The sequence below is a fragment of the Sander vitreus genome, chromosome 14 (genome assembly GCF_031162955.1).
Source record: "Sander vitreus isolate 19-12246 chromosome 14, sanVit1, whole genome shotgun sequence".
Taxonomy (NCBI): Eukaryota; Metazoa; Chordata; class Actinopteri; order Perciformes; family Percidae; genus Sander; species Sander vitreus.
The window spans coordinates 27552732-27569119 of NC_135868.1; positions in this window are offsets into that span (position 1 = coordinate 27552732).

Here is a 16388-nt window from a genome sequence, read left to right on the forward strand (position 1 = left end):
GTGACATCAGACGTTCTGCAGGTGAGCCCAATGCTTGCTTCAGATGTCGGTCCCATCTCTGTGAGATTTCTCCATCAGTTGTTTGGCACTGCAGACCGCCCTTTCTGCCAATCCGTTCGACTGTGGATACTCGGGCTGCTGGTAACATGGATAAAGTCCCACTGCTTGGCGAAATCTTTGAAGCGTTGGCTTGTGTATTGCCTCGCATTGTCTCTGATGAGGGTGTGAGGCATACCGTGAACAGAGAAGTGGCTTTTCAGCTTTGTGACCACAGCTGCTGAAGTTGCGTCACGGAGGAGGTCAATTTCATACCATCCTGAGTACGAGTCTACCAGCACCTGGTATTGTTGTCCGTGCTACTCAAACATATCAGTAGCCACTGTGGACCATGGCAAGACTGGAACTGGATGTGGTTGTAGAGGTTCCTTCTGCTGATGTAGTCTGGTGCTATTGCAGACGGAGCATGACAGCAGCTCCTCTGCAATGTCGTTGTTCATCGTCGGCCAAACAACTGTACTCCTGGCTCTGCGCCTGGTTGACTCTAAGTCTTGGTGACCTCTGTGGATGATGTTGATGTATTCCCAGTGTAGAGAGTCCTAGACCTAGACCAGTGTGATGTCATAGGCCTGTAACTGTAGGAACATCCTTTGCATCCAGTTTAAACGACCGTAGGCTTCCCATACACGTAATCCTTGAATTTGATGCATGCAAACACCACTGCCAACAGCTCCTTTTCGATTTGAGCATATCGGGTTTCTGTGTCTGTGAGCATGCGAGACATGTAGGCAACAAGTCTGTAACATGAGTCAGTGTGACTGGTTTTCGTATACAAAAATAATCACAAACAACTGCTCTTTAAAGTATAATAGAATTTATTTAACTTCCAAATTATCAATTGTCAATCAATAGTTCTTCAATCAATAAACCTAAATACTTGTTACAAACTACAACAAAAGCAAAACAAACAGACATGCAGCAGACATGTCTCTGTGTGCAGGGCTCTCAAGTGTCACGCATTGAGCATGACAGTCACTCATTTTGGTCTTTTGTCACGCACTCCCGCCACACATTGTATTTCTCACGCGGAAAAACTATTTTATAATATATTGAATATGCCGCAGCGGCCAATATTTCTCTGGCGCGCCGCTCTCACTATGAAACCGGCAGGAATCAAGCACGTCTCCCCTGGAGTTCTTAGTTGAGCCTGCCACTTATCAGCTAATCAAAAAAAAGAAAGGGGCTACACAATAGCCAATCAGAAAATAGCACTATTGTATCTGGGTAAGATTTAACGCAACAACCAATGAAAAAAAAAAGCATAGAGCAGCATACAGACATTTCCCTAAACGTTCGCTCATTCAGAGACCAGAGACCCAAACGGGGTTCTGTGTCTGTCAGAAGGTCTGAGATCTACCGTATCAGCAGAGCAATCACGTATGGCACAGCAGACTATGGTGCAAGTAGATTATTTTCTAAAATATAGTGACTATTATAACTTTATTTTTCTCAAAATATCACGACTCCAAATCTCAGAGAACACAGATATATTTTGAGTGTGCACAAAGTTTTGAACATGAGCAGAAATCTTGCTCAAACTTAACAATATTACAGTCTAGGGGTTTATTAATAAATTTAAATGAATTCATGTATGTATAATTAATGTATCATTGAGGTGAATAATTGTCATATACACATTTAAGGAGGTTACTTCCTCAACAAAAGATGCAAAAGAGAAGGGAAGAGTAAATGATGCTATGATATGAATAAATAGTTGAAAGCAATACAGAATGCCTGAGAGCCTTATTGCAATATTTTCCATTATGTTTTTATATTTGGATTGTAATCTATGTTTCCCTTTACATAAAGATATTTCCAGCATAAATTGATTCAGAAAAAGGTAGAAATAGGTGCATACAAATTCACCAGAATGCAGGAAATGAAGTGTTTAATGCTCAAAATGTTCTGGGGGAGGACTCCCAGACTCCCCCACATCATTAGTCACCATGCGGAAATGGAATAAATACTTTGTATTTGGTTGAATTGTCAGTGCCATTTGTCAAATATTTTCTTCTTCAAGTCTGAGCAATTATTAATAACAACAACAAAACACTAATAAGTAAACGCATCTTTGAGGATCACGTTGATTTATTTGCGGAGACTGACGAGTACTTGATCGGACAGTTTAGGCTTCCAAGACACGTTTAAATAAGAAACACCCCCATTCCCGCAATCCGTCCAACCCGCCCCCCCTCTTTGACCCCCTGACAGGGGGGGGGGCTGACAGGTGGGGGGTAGAATGTCACTCTTGCCTGTCTTCAAAACTTGAGAGCCCTGCTGTGTGTGTTTGTGTGTGTGTGAGGAGGGGGGGGGGGAATGATGAGACCGCGGGGGCAGCTAAACCCCGTGATATCAAGGTGGCGGATGAGACACCACAAGAGCCAAGATGGCAGGTCGTGGAGCTGGTTGCAGCCCCACGTGGCTGTGGGCTAGCCGTTAGCATGTTCAAGCTAACGTGTTACAGACAAAAGAGATACACAAAACAGGCTTCTTAACCCCCAAATGGCGGGTCGTGGAGCTGGTTGCAGCCAAACCCCCAGGAAGAGCGCCATGTTTAAAAGCCACCATGGGCTTAGCGGATGACGGTGGTACTGCACCCCATGGCTCAGAAAGACTTTTCACATAGACTTTGCATGGCGAAAGAAACGTCTGTATTTCAGCGGATAATTTGTTTCGGGGTATATCAACTTACCAGCCCGAACACTGAAAGGGTCCTTGTTTAAAACGTCACGTTTTTAACATTTTTAACATTCACTAGAAGCGAATCCAGAATTATTAAATTTGGCATGATGAACGTGCACAATGGGCGCAAGCAGACCCGCGGGACTGCGCCTGCCCGCTCACATGACTGTTCTCCCGAGCTCATAAAGCTAGCTGTAATAATGGATATAGCTAATGGTTGTAATTCACCATGTGTTCCATTAATACATCCATGGTATTATCTTATGAAGTTATAATACATCCGAGGGATGTATGTATGCTGTAAAGCCTGTTACGTGGACGTAACGTCATTAGCGTTTCCCAAACTGGCGGGGCTATCGGCTAGCTAGCTAGTTGCTAACATCAGGGGTAGCTAGCATGGCTGTATTAAGATATATACATAGCTAGCTATATGCCTATATAACGTTACTACAGACATAGTGATTACATTGCCTTGGTTCTCTCTTATGATACATCAGAGGGCTGTATGCTGTAAAGCTTGTAACGTGGATGAAGGATGAAGGCATGGATGAGCTTTGTTCACGAAACTGCAGGCTAACTGCTAGCGCTAGTTAGTAGCTAGCTAGCTAGCTAGTAGCACGACATAATGATTAAATCTCCTTGGTTGTCTAGCTAAATACATCTATTGTTTATTTAGCTAAGCATGTAAACGATCGGGAACAACGAAAACACAATGTTTAACGTTAGTGAATATTTTAGACAATAAAACGGCGATTTCATGACTTCGCCACTTGTAAGAGACACGAGAGAGAAGCTCATGAACGAGCATGTTGCTACCGGTTGCTAAGACAACACAAACAAATTGTTGCTAGTGCGCGTGTCCATTGTGACGTCATGGGCCAACAATGCGGAAGATCCGAGCTCCATGTTTGCTTTATGCACTTTTGAGCACTCTCATTGGAATGTACGGGGCTTCCCGCCGAACACTGTATCCAGTTCTCTTAATACATCCATGGTTGCAGCCCCATGTGGCTATGGGCTAGCCGTTTAGCTTATCTGTGTATGTGACTGTGGTAGCTAGCAAGGCCAGTTGTAAAAATGATGGAACAAGCTTTGCATTTAGAATGTCAAGGCTAGTTCTAAAAGTTCTGCTTGCTGTCGCTATCGAGATTTGAAAGAGAACACTAAGTAGAGCAAGGGACAGGTTCATTTTCATCCTCAAAAGAGTTAAAAGAAGTTGTTGGAAAGGAGAGAGGGTTGCGTGTGTCGGAAGAAAACTACATAAAACTACTTGTAAACATGGGGAGTCCAGTCAGTGCTTTTACTTTTTCATCGTCATTTGCAAAAGCCTGTTCGTCCAATGTTCCTAGTTTGGTTTTCAGCCTGCGGTTTTCCTCCCTGAGGTCATCACACTCCTGCTGTAGCTTTGCAATGGCATCTTCGCAGTGATTGCTTAAACTCTGTTGTGGCACAGGCTCTTCTGACGACAGTTCCACGAGGACATCCACAGTATCTTGTTTGTTTTCCGCCTCTATCCTTTTGATTTGGATTCTGCTGTGCTGCTCGTACCTTTTGTTTACAAGGACACAATGAGATGTTTTGTCACATATATAACTACTATTGTAAAATATGTATTGAAATTACATTTGGTTATACTTTAATGTGCAGGGAGATCAACTCAACTAAAACTGTTAGGAAAGAATTCAATACGAGAGTGACACATAATAGAAAAAAAAACACTAGATGAGCAAGTAAATGTCACAGCAATACATTTCAGACAGTGTTATTATACAATGTAGGCAAGACGGCAGGTGGAGCTGCCTGACTAAATTGGCAACACTACCTAGTGCTGGTTTTCAGGATTGAACATAATTCTATTCTTTAAAGAATTTTATTCAAGAGGGGAAAAGCTTTCAAGCCAATGAGCTCGTTAACTGCCTGTTAGCTTGGATACTGAAGAAAAAATAAGAACCCGATTTAAAAGCTTGTGTGACCAGGCTTTAACAGGGCTTTAGTTGTTATGTAATGTTTAACAATCTAGGCATAAAAGGGTATAGTAAATGGATGGATGGCTTTGCTTAAGGGACAAACAAATTAAGCTGTTTACCAAATTGCCTCATGTATATAAACACATTTACACAAGCTAATGAGTAATAAAGAGCAATGTTTCTGACTCATTTGTACAATAAGAAATTAAATATTTAAAGTGGGCAGTGGGCAGATCCTTGACTTGTTGCCGCTGGCTCTCAGAACAAGCTGAGATCATTATAATGACATAGTTAGCTTCATAATGAACTGCTTCCTTTCTCATTTATGAACCATGATAATACTGATCCACAATTAATAGTAGACATTTTGTTATGGTTGGGGTCAGCTGGCTGTGAGTCTTTGTTTTGTTTTCTAGTTTCCTAGTGCCTATTTCATTTCCCCTGTCAGTTTTCTCTATTTGCCTTACCTCTCTCTGTGTCCCCTGTGTTTTCCCCTCCTCCTGTCTGCTCCCGCCAGCTGACTACTCACACCTGCTCGTCATTCCACAATCACCTCTCCCGCCGTACACACCTGCCAGCCATCTTCAATCAAGCCCAGTATATGAACCCCGGATCATCTTTGCTTGATCATTGCTTCAGTCGTTCTGGTGACACGCAATACAAGTACTCTGAAAAACTCCTGTGCTTACCTGTCCTTGTCTGTTGCTGACCCTTTTTGTGTTTCTTCCCTACAGTCATTCTCTCCACACGCTTCCAGTACCTCCAGTCAACTGGCCTCACCATTCGGTCCCCTCCTCACGGTTCCCTGCTCCACCCTGCCTCCGCTCCTGTTTTCACTCTGCATCCGCTCCAGCTTCCAGCCACCCCCGCCTCGACTCCCATCTCCCCGGACTCCAGTGCCTCCTCCTTGGCTCCTTCGGCCCTGGTTCCCCGCGCTCCCCAAGCTCCCTCGCCATCCTACCCCAGCAAGCTCCCTCACCATCCTATCCCAGCAGACTCCCTCATCATCCTACCACAGCCCCAGAGCCCTCACTCCTGTCCTTGGCATCCGCCTCCCTACTCCTCCCTCTTACCTTTTTCCTCAATAAACCTGTTTTTGCTGAGCCTAGCGTTTGAGTCTGTTCTGTCTTCCACACAACACATTTTGGTATTTGATCTAAAATGATAATCATTTCAGTTTGTCATGACATAAATCAAATTTGCCTGACACAACAAACCCTGGACGCTTGTTGGAAAGCCTGTTTATTTCCCTTACAAATGGTGCCCCATTTCTAAGGAACATGCATTTGTGGGATGAGCAGCAGTGCTGAGTATGTGGGTTACGCCCATGAAAAATTTGCCAAATCTTCTCTGCCAGTGCCAAACAGCTTATTCTGCCATTGACTCGTTTGGTGGATTGGATGATTGAAGTTGAAGAAACGAGACATATTGGCAATTTAACAATTTATTAATTTCACAAATTTCCCATTCATTGAGTAAAAGGCCAAATGCTTCTACCTCAAGTATAGCGCCTCCTAAAGGTAGATCATCACCAAATCTGGTATACAGCCGCAGAGTGGCATGTAAAACAATAATCTCAAGTTTTGTAATGATAGCATTTACTGCAGCAGAGATATTGCTATTGCAAATTTCCCATTGAAATGCATTGACTTATTTGCCAAAACGCATCTATGTTCATTATAGCGCCCCCTAATGGCCGATCTTTACAAAATTTGGTACAGAGGCTCGGAGTGGGATGTCGAACAATAATACCAAATTTTGATCTGATACCTATTAATTTGGCCAAGATATGTTAAAGTTGGTGTTTTGTGGCTAGCTACAAAAATTTGTTTGGTTGTAAATTGCGCATACTTTAACGTAGCAAAATTCTTTTGATAATTTTTTGTCACGTCTATCTGGAGATGTTATGTACCAGGTTTGGTGGAGATCGGTCACACAGCCTAGGAGGAGTTCGAAAAAGTTGGTTTTGCACATTGCGCGATATTGTGAAAAACCTGTTAGCGGAAATGGGCGTGGCTTATGTCCTGTGATTCAGCTTGATTCCATCAAAACGTGGATGTAAGGTTTTCTAATGTGCGATGTGTAATGTGGGAATTATAGGCAAACAACACATTTGACGTTATTATAGCGCCACCTAGTGGTCCATTTGTGTAATTTTTGGTATGTGAGGTCCATGAACCACTGTACATCTACACTGTAAATGTGAAGTTGCTCACATTAGTGTAAGTGGTGAATCCAAACCTGGGTACCATAGGCCACGCCCACTTTGACGAATCAGTACCCCACTGCAGGCGTGGCCTCAGGAGTGGACCTAGATGGTAGCCTCAAAATTTCGTAAAAATCAGATGAACTGCTCATGAGATATAAACCTTTTGTACTTGTAGCGACCCTAATGGCCAAAAATGGTTGGGGCGCCTCAGAGGGTCATGGCAAACAAGAATCTAAAGTTTTGTGTTGATAGCATTTTGTTTGGCCGAGAAATGGCAAAGTTCGTGTTTTCGTAGCTAGCTACGCAAATTTGTTTGTGCATAATTTGCGCAATTTTTATTGATAACTTTTTGTCAGGTCGGTCTTTAGATGCTACCTACCAAGTTTCGTTCAGATCGGTCGCACGGTCTAGGAGGAGTTAGAAAAAGTAGGTTTACGATAAATCGCGATTTTTTTCGTGCGTAAAAGTCTAGACGGAAATGGGCGTGGCCTATTCAGCTGAATTCAGGAACGCGTGGATATGTGTACGTTTGTTTATGTGCGATGTACGGTTTGGGAGTTATAATGCACACACAGCCCTGCTGTGCGAACGGCGTAGCTTTGCTACCTCCGGTTCTTCCAGACTCGGGCTTGGACCCCTAATAATCCTTAAGAAAGCAATAGGGTTCCACAGCCCTGCTGTGCGAATGGCGTAGCTTCGTGACTGCCGGTTCTTCCAGACTCGGACTTGGACCCCTAATAAACTAGGAATTTACGGGAGGACTCATTCACAGTCACATATGCCCACATTTGGTTTGACAAACTGTTATAAAATTCCTTTCCAATGGTTTCACTATTGCTTTCAGTTAAATTATGGCATTAAATTGTAAAAATTCAGAAATACTTGCTTACTGTCTGATTCACTGGTGGGAGATGGCCTTGGAGGATATGAAGCTGTTGATATAGAGCCCTGGTCAGTGTCCAGTTGCTCTGCTGATGGCACACCTGAGAGTGGCGTCTCACCAGTAATGGCCCTGATGCGCTGGTCAATCTCAGATAACTCAGGGCCTGCGTGCCCCCCTCCAGTGGTCAGCATATCTGTCTCTTATGTTTGGATTTGGAGTTTTTGGTCTCTGATTTTAAGTCAAACCATTTCTTTTTTACATCTTCAATTGAGCGACGTTGTCCAGAAACAGAGTTCATGGAATCCGTGATCTCCTTCCATGCTTCCACTACATTTCTATGCCTCGTTTGGCATTTATCTGTTGCAGTAGAATTTCTATTTCAGAATTACTGAAGTTCTTTTTTTGTTTGGTGTTCGGTGGACCACCACCGTCTGTGCGTCTTTTGGACATTCTCCAACTTTTCTTGCACACGGCCCTGAAGTGTCATGTCCTTATATGGGAATTGGTGGAATGGGTGTTGTCTTATGCTAATTAGGAACAACTGGGACGCGCTTTCAATTGCAAAGACGTGGGATTCATCAATCCTAAGAACACAGGTGTGAATAATTCTGTTGTTTAAGAACATGTCATGAATCCGGCGTAGACTTTTCTTAGGAAGTTTATTAAGAACAAAGTTAAGAAAATTCTTTGGAAGATATTGGTGAATGAGGCCCAATGTATTTAAGAATGTTTGAAAAAAAAACACACAACCACGCATTTCAGGGTTATTAACTAACGTTAGCTCAAGTTGGCTGGTTGACTAAACAGGGACCAGACGTTGTCTGTGTTGCTTGAAGTTCGCAGACATACAGTAGCTAAATCTGTCCATGGAAAATTTTTCAGCAAAGCAGTTTTGTGTTTTGTGTTTATTCAGTTTAGGAAATCCTACGATCTCTACAAAGCTTACATTAGCTCAGGTTGGCTGACTGCAGTTGACTCAGCAAATGAGTCAACTGCCACACAAAATGAATACAGTTTGATTGATATCTTTTATTTTGTTGGTAACCGTCCTTACCACTGTTCACACTACAGGGGTGTTGCTCCTGTTTCAGAAGTATGTCTTATCATACATCAGCACACAGTTAAAAGGCCATTAATAAAGGGGACGACATAGGCCTGCCTCGTCTTTCTTTTGTCGTACAAACTTGATTCAAACTTGCTGAAAAGGCAGAGTGCAATGAATGAGACAGGTGCTGCAGCAAGACGGCATTTAACAATTCTGCATCGTCTCATGAGACCTTGTTCCTCCGTATATGAAAAAGAGCAGATGGTAGAGGCCTGTCATCCTTCCTTCTACTCACTGCAATCTGTTAGTCAAATGATCCACAGAGAAGACGAGATGTTTCTTGGTGATTTCCCAGACAGAGTGTGCCGCACAAAAGCTATGAGCTGATGCAGGCTCCCACGATCCATAGCAGAAAATTAGTGTTTACAGAGCCATGCTGTTCACAAGGAAGGTTTATTCTATGGTCGGTTGGTAGTGATTTACCAGTGTTCTATAATGAGAACAAGACAAATAGGATGAGAGTGAGAGAATCCATGACAACGCCTTGCCCACAGCTGTGGCAAACAGATGATAATCTTTACCTTTACTTTACCTTAATGATACGGTTCAAACTGTAATCTGACAAATGACATACAATTACTTTTTATGTAAGACAGAAATTAATTCATTTTAAAGCTGTGTGAGAGCCATGTTGTATTATTTACAGTTTTTGTATTTTATTCTCATTGCAAAAGTAAATTGTGTCATGCCATTTAAAATATGTAATATATTAGAATTCAGGTAATTGGTTATGTTGTAGAATGGGTTTTGCTCATTTAAGCCTTGCGCTCCACTAGGCTGTCCTGCTATTAGACAATTTTGAGTTGGTTTCTTTAAGTGAATTTAGTGTAAGTTAAGCTTCAACAGAGCAGGATGTGGAGAAAAAAAATTTCTGACCTTAGACTGTAGACTGTATTTTAATTATTGGAAAGTCAATTTCAGCAAAAGATGAGTTTTTGATAATCCAGCATTGCATATTGATTCGTTATTTTTGATGATTTGAGCCTCGCCATCATTGGATAGCCTTGCATGTTGAAGTTGGACATGATTGTCCACATGATTCGGAACCATTTACAAGCTGGATCATAGTATTTCACTATTCATATATGATTACCATAGTCATTTGGAGATATTATCATAAACCAGCCTCCATCAGCCTTTACACTGAATTAGATACTGGGTTGCTAGACAGCACAGGTGTAGATTTGGGTATGGACAGTATACAAGGTGCTATTTAAGTGTCCCTACCAATATTTCTAACAATCCCCCATCCAGGCTGTTCTCATGAACCATTCGTACATATAGCTATGTAATGCACTGTTCATAAGCATTCCACAAATTTATTTCTGTATGCACCACATTGACTGCTGCTGTATAAGAGCGCTCAGGACCGCATAGGGAAGAGGTCGGGGTGGATGGATGGATGGATCATAAAACACAATGCTTTCAAGCCAGGGAGAGGAGTTCGCTTCCTGGCGAAAACAAAATACTTTCAGCAAGGAAACGCGTGTTCTTTCCCCGGGAGTGTCTTAATCCAAACCATGATCTTTTTCCTAAACTTAAAGGTGGATCATGCATTATTATAGCATGGGTCATTTTAGCTTGGACATTATTTTTTATTTATTTGACAGGGACCATGCACAGCTCCTTAGCAGTACCAGAGTTAGCTATAAAGTAATTTCCATCTGTAGTCCCTGGGCAGGAAACAGAGAATAGCATCTCTGTCAGAAGGAAAACGCAAAGTCAGAATTCTGACTTTTAACTCCTAAAACTTTATATGATTGGATGAGATATGATTGATTGATTGATTGATTCATTCATTCATTGCTCGTCCTGCAAAAATGTCCCTACCAATGTTAAAACCAAACCTGTATGTTTGCAGTAATATTTCCCAAAACTATTCCTGTAGGTTCAGATAGTTATTGGTTTTTGTATTGGTTATATTTATGAAAGAAAAATAACCATTTAATAACATTTTATTACAAAATGCTTTTTAGTTTTGGGCATTCATGCTTTAAAGAATGCGGTTTGTCCAGTTTATTGGGTGCGGAATCTCTCAAAACATCTTTTATGCCCATTTCAATAGCAAAGCTCTGCTTTCAGAGGGAGAGGGTCAGACAAGTCATTTAGCTATTGATTCTGTAATTTTGGTGATGAAAGGTATTTCAGTTTGAATTGTGAACAAAAACTTACATCAATTACCAAAGACAAAATAGCAGTATTTAATCCTATGTCATGAACACATCACTGGAACTTGTGTGTCCTTCTGCAGGTTTCTGTAAATGAACACCTCATGACCTGTCTAGAAGGCGGGGGCTGTCCAGCTGCCTCCCTGCCAGCTCTGTGGTAAATAATGCTAAATTAAAGCTATTTTAGTTATGTTTATATTATTTGCTGTATTTTTGGCCAAGATGATGAACATACGACCATGAGACACTAATGCGGATAGGAAAATCACAGAAGGCTTGTACCATGTGTTGTTGTCATTACTTAGAATTCCTCATGGGGGAGACAGAAACTACGCACTATAGCTTTAAATTCATTTTTCTTTTCTACTCTTTTTGCAATGCTGGCAGCATGGACACAGGGATGGCAGTGAGGTAAGGTCTCAGAAAATATTAAATGGATAAGCATTCAATTTAGTACAGACATTTATGGTCCCAAAGCAGAAGCGAGGATGCCGGTCGGGCCTGCTAGCCCAGCTAAGGAAACTACCACACAGACCTCCACTGCCAAGCCTTCTACTCACCAGCGCCAGATCCATCGCACACAACATGGATGAGCTGGAACTCAGCATAGCAACAAACAACTACACACGGAACTGCTGCATGATGATTATCACCGAAACCTGGCTGAACCCCCTCATCCCGGACGCCACTGTGCAGCATCGAGACACGGTAGGTAACAGTACAAACTTTGAATTTAAACCGTTTCTTCACAATGTATGAGTTGAAAATGCATCTTGTTGTCACGTAAGGGCCCTGTTCATGTTGCACAGAAATTTTTATTGCATTTTGTGTCTGTTAAGAGGCACAAAGGCATTCTTTATAAGATGCCCCCACAACTGGCATTTTAGCTCTGGCCATTAGCTGCAGCACCTCCAGTTTGCTAGCACCAATTTTGGTCGTTTTTTTTCCTATCGACAGTACTCGGAGATAGGGTGACCAGATGAGAATGTATTATTTTATTATTATATTTCATATTTTTATACAGGACTTCAACTGTCTGTCATGTAAACCCAAAATACAAATAAAAAAATCCTTAAAATCATGAACTCACGTGTCATTATGAAACAAATAAAACAAACACAATGACTGCGCTTTAACATCAGCAACATCCAATCCAATCACTCCTGCCTGCAACTAACATGAATTTCAAAACTCCGCACCAAAATTATTTATTATTTTTATTCAGAAACTCAACGGTCTGTCATGTAAACCCGAAAATACAAATGCAAAATCATTAAAATCATGAACTCAAGTGATGACGGGAGGTGGCTGCAGGACGACTCAATCACCATGAACAGTTTTTAATGTTCTATCAGACTATAACTACTCGAGAGTCTGCTCTTGAGACTTTGCTCTAATTTTCGGGACAATTAGGGCAGGATTTGGGATTCGGGACTGTCCCGAATTTTTCGGGACGTCACGTCACCCTACTCGGAGACGTCTAGCGATCAAGATTCAGGTAAAAATCGGCCGGAGTTGTCCTTTAACAATGTAATAATAAAAAACATATTTATCAGTAATGGACATTATTGGGGACAGAGGTGGAAAAAGTACTAAAATATTGTACTCAAGTAAAAGTACCAGTACTTTGATGAAATTGAATATTACTCAAGTACAAGTGAAATTACCAATCTGAAAAATTACTCAAGTAAAAGTAATAGTAAGTAGTTAATTTAAAAGTTACTTAGTTACATTAAAAGAAACTGTAAAACGGGACGGGGAGATCTCTCCCATGTAGTGTAAATAGGACCAGGGGTCCATAAATCCAAAACAATTTTGTTTTTAATTAAAGAAAAATCTATACAAATGTATAAACATCTATACAAATGTATACATATGTAATAAAAATATAATCTGCTCTTGGAAACTGGAAGTGCCGAGTGACCTAGAATGCTAACCTACAATGATTAATGTCACAGCAGGCAAAGTGCCTCATGCTACAATTCTCTCCAAAAAAACTGAGCTCTCCCTTTACCATTCACACTGCTGATACATTTGATGTGACTGTAAATTCAAAGGCTTGTTTACATTCAAACCGGTGACAATTTATTTGGGGCACAGCCTATTTGTTCAACCGAGACTAATGTTCACAGCCCAGACTAGCAGCTAGCTTCTACACACCTAAGTAGCCCGTATGACCTAATTAGATGTATGTAAAAAAAAAAGAAGATGTGTGTGAATTAATTTAGCCAGTGTCCTACATACATTGTCCTACAGGTTGCTAGTGCTAGACAAAAATTAGCAATGCCACGAAACACGTTGTTTTGCTAATTGGCAATTTGCTATTAGTCATGAAAACTTCGTTTGAAGTACCAATGCACAAATACTTACCAAAACATGCTTCCGCAGATTAGATGTGGAGTTATTGAATGCTGCCAGTTCAGTCACTTTTGGCAGGCACATCTGGCATTGCATGATGATACTATTGGTCCTCTTGAATTTAAATGAAAAACAGTCTTTCAAATGTGGCCAAGGATTTTCATAGTTTTGGGCAGCAGAATTCGATGTTTCAGCTAGCATTTCTACTGAAACAGTCTCTGAACCATCGTCGCTCGCCTGATCCGACTCCATCTCGTTCTCAATCTCCTACAGAAAGACTTGGCGCCCGGTAGGCAGCCTAGATGCTGATCATTCGTCACTGTAGTGGTCTGGGCGCGATTTTGTTTTCTTCCTTTCGGTTTTCGTTAGTCGATTTATTTATTTTTTACTCCGTAACGGATGGGATATGTAATGTAGCGAAATACAATACTTCACTCAAAACGTAATCAAGTACATTTTAAATTACCGATTTTAAAAACTACTTGAAAAATACAAAATACACAACAAAACTACTCAATACAGTAACGTGAGTAAATGTATTTCGTTACTTTCCACCTCTGATTGGGGTTGCCCTTCCTGTTTTTATCTGTGACTTAATATGAGTGCAAGAATAAAATTAAAGTCTAATCAGTTTTATTTGGTGTAATTAGGCAAACTCAAAACCACAGTAAAAGTCGTTGAGATAAGGTTAAATGTAGAGCTGTAACATTTCACAAATCTTTTATCATAGAACTATGGCTTTGTAACCAACTAATAATTTAAATAGGAAAGAAGTTCCAGCCTAGTTGTAATGAACTGAAAAGACATTTGATTTTAGCAGCCATCAGTTATCAGTCACTGTGTGTGGGCAGCTAATTGAACTCAGTGCACTGTCCCTCTCTTGCACCATAATGTGAATGCTTCTTGGCTTCAACTGCATCATTTACAGTATGTCAAGTCCGACTTTGTGTTTCCACCTGAGTAGTTTTCACACATACAGTATTCAAAGCCTGAGAGCTGCAGGAAAGGCAGCCAATGTCCCCTTTCATATTCTAAAGAACTTATTCAGAATTTGAATTTATGTAAAATTAATAATAATAATAATGATGAAGTTAGTGTTCCTGTCTGTTGACTCTTCTCCAATGTGGAAAAAAGCATTCACCAGAGAAAGTTTGGAAATGGGTTTGAATAACAAAAACAAAGAGATGATTACAGAGTCAGTTATTATTCAGATCAAAAGCATTTCCCTTTGTTAAATAAGCTGGTTAATTATACGTGTCAGTCAGCAATCATGTCCACTCCTACTAACATTTTATTCAAAACATGCGCTAAAGAGCAGACATACTGTACAGTACTACTGACAGCAGCGTTGGAAAAGGACAAAGTATTCACCTTTAAGGAGAATCTGATGCAACAACTGTGGCATGTGTGGCACCATCCTTGACCTCTCCTGTCTGCACCGACCCACTGTTTATTGTTATAGCTCTTGACTTTAAGACTGACCATTCCTCACATATCGTTGTAACTGTAGCTTCATTAAAGGGTAACTATCGTTTTTTTCAACCTGTAAACCTCTAAATGACTGATGGGAACAACAATCTTTGACATTGGTCCAGTATTAAGAGAGATCGCTGCAGTCGGCTGTCAGCGAAACAAGCTACAATGTAAGTTAATAGGACAAAAATAAACTAGGGCTGTCAGCGTTAACGCGTTAATCGCGATGCGATTAAGGGCCGACGCGATGCGATACATTTTTTTTAATCGCATGCCGGCATTTATTAATTTATTTTACACTTCACTCGGCTTTGCGTCGTGCCTAACAGACTACTATTTTGACCCTTTGCAGCACCGTTACTTATCATCAAGCTGCCACTTCCTCGTAACACATCCTGCTGCTACAGGCTGCAGGCATGATGGAGAAAGACAGCAGCAATGAAATCCTGAATGGCGCTTTTTATTTTCCAAAACTCCCGGACGGCTCGTAGACAAGTCGAAAGCCACATTGTATAAAGCCAAATTAAAATATCACCAAAGCACATCAAGAGCTTGAGCTACCACCTACGGGAGACGGCCGAAAAGGACGCTTTAAATGTTGGGAGGTGGCCGCAAGGCGGCCGCTGGGGATGCGACTACGGGGAAAGGACACCTCACAGGCCGGGAGACGGCCGAAAAGGACGCCTTACACGCCGGGAGACGGCCGCGGGGGACGCGCGACAATAACGGGATGGCGGAGGTTGGGTTTAGGAAAAACACTACAGGGAAAGGACACCTCACACGCCGGGAGACAGCCACGGGGGATGGCCGCTGGGGACGCGCTACAATAACGGGATGGTGGTAATTAGGAAGACTACGGGAAACAAAACGCCACACGCGATCCCCGCTCGCCCGGGTGAAAGTCCTGTGTTGTTTTTCACGAACTGCCATGAGACTGGGCTGTCTGACCTGTCTCGTTGCCGTTGAGGGGGACAGTAGTTTTCACGGATACACAGCCTGTACGACACGGAGAAAGCAGCCCAACTGGAACAGCTGCAAAGTGCTGCAAACGCTGTCTCATTAACCGGTGATCACTGGATGTCAGTGAGTAATCAACATTATTTAGGAGTTACTAAACACTATATTGACTCTAGTAAGGATAGGGATTTTTTGTTTTTTAGTTAGGTACTTGGAGGAATTGTGCAATAATGACAGATTCACACTTTTTTTTTTGTGTACAGTAAATAAATAATTACAAATCTTAAAATCAAGTTCATAAAGTAACTTTCTTTGCATTCATTTGATTCCCAATCAAGATACACTGGTAAAAATTGCTTTCGATTGTTAATATGTACTTAAAAACTGTTCCGAAATGCAAAATAATAGTATTTTAATCATGTGATAAAATATGCGATTAATCGCGATTAACTATAGAAATTCAGCGATTAATCGCAATTAAAAAAAAATTATCGTTTGACAGTCCTAAAATAAACACAGTTTACCGATT